Here is a 1,728-nt window from a genome sequence, read left to right on the forward strand (position 1 = left end):
CCTGTTTCAAAGTCACTTTATCCTGATGGTAGATATTCAGATACCGTGTTTAAGGCTATGGTGATGATTTTTAAGTGTGTGCTCTTCAGACCAGAACAATTAGTTAATGTCTGAATTACAGAACAGGAATCCTAACTGCAGGCAATTGAGGGAGAGGCTGAATGAAAACTAGGACCTTGCTATGAGGCAGCCCTTCCTTTACATACCGGTAGTCTCTCAAAGCAGCTGATTGTCTTCCTGAGAAAGGCAGACTATTAATGCTGTAAAATAAAGTCCTCTGAAGGGAGGCGAGTTGTAGAAAAGTACTACTTCTTGTGGTAACATTTTTATTCCTAATATTGCATCTGAGAGAGCCCTGACACTTCCTTTGAACATCCATTTCTTGTTTTGTTGGCATGGAAGAAGTAGCAAGGGAAGAGATGGGTGGCTTATTGTCATCTTTTGAGAAAACAAATTGGGAGGCAGCATTTCTCCATTAAAATGTTCTTGGCCTATAGTACTTTTATGCACTTAATGGGACATCAAATAACCATTTGAAGAGTTGGCTGGAGGACCAATCTGATAAATTTGGGAGAGGGGAGTAATTAAGCATGCACTCAAAATGTTTGTGTGCTCTTAGATCAGTGGTTCTCAACCTGGGGGACGGGACCCCTTTGGCGTTCGAATGACCCTTTCATAGGGGTCACCTAAGACTCTGCATCAGTGTTCTCCATCTGTAAAATGGATAAATGTTAGGGTTGGGGGTCACCACAACATGAGGAACTGTATTAAAGGGTTGCGGCATTAGGAAGGTTGAGAACCACTGTCTTAGATAATGGCCTGTATAGAGTAATCTATTGGTAGGTTTGTGTAGAGCAGTGGTGGCGAACCTATGGCACAGGTGCCAGAGGTGGCACTCAGAGCCCTCTTTGTGGGCACGCGAAAACAGTTTGTCATGTGGCGGGGTGGGGGGGGAATCTCCACATCTAGGCTGACCTGGGCCTCTGGGCTCGATTATTAGCATTAAACCCAAGACCTAGTTTTGGGGAAGCAGCATAGGCAACCCTGTTAAGTGCTGTTAAACCCCACTGATTTTCATTCAAAGAACTAAAGTGCGATCCTTTACCTGGGAGTAAGTTTGGTTGCTGGCAATGGGGCTTGCTTCTGAGTAAACCCTCCTAGGGTCTTGATTCACCCGTTCGAAGAGTTGCATAGTTGCTTCAAAGCAAAGCCAACGACTACCACCAAGCTTACTCCTGAGTAACGCACACCTCAGAGCCAACCGTTTTTTCTAAACTAAAACCTCAGTATTCAGGCTAAATTGCTGTGTTGGCACTTTGCGATAAATAAGTGGGTTTTCGGTTGCAGTTTGGGCACTCTGTCTTGAAAAGGTTCGCCATCACTAGTGTAGAGGCCCCTAACTCAAGTTTGGCTGGATGACCAGCAGGTTTCTTTTACTGTCCTGTGTCACTTTACTTTTTTATTAACTGGTAACTAACACGAGGGGCACTTAAAACGTGATGCTATTACTGTACATGATGGACTGGTAGTCTTTAAGTCTAGCAAACATATAATGGCCCACTTAGATGTAACTAATTAATGGAATATAGTGATCTGCTGGTGCATAGATCAGAGTTTCATGCAAGGATCTTGGGTCTTCCCTGCCTTTCCCTACTTTTCCCAGTTCTGACCCTGGAAAAATGTGAGTCCCAGGCAATATAGGTTAGTAGGCTGCAGTGGGGTGGGGGA

This window comes from Sphaerodactylus townsendi, linkage group LG07, assembly GCF_021028975.2.
Source record: "Sphaerodactylus townsendi isolate TG3544 linkage group LG07, MPM_Stown_v2.3, whole genome shotgun sequence".
Taxonomy (NCBI): Eukaryota; Metazoa; Chordata; class Lepidosauria; order Squamata; family Sphaerodactylidae; genus Sphaerodactylus; species Sphaerodactylus townsendi.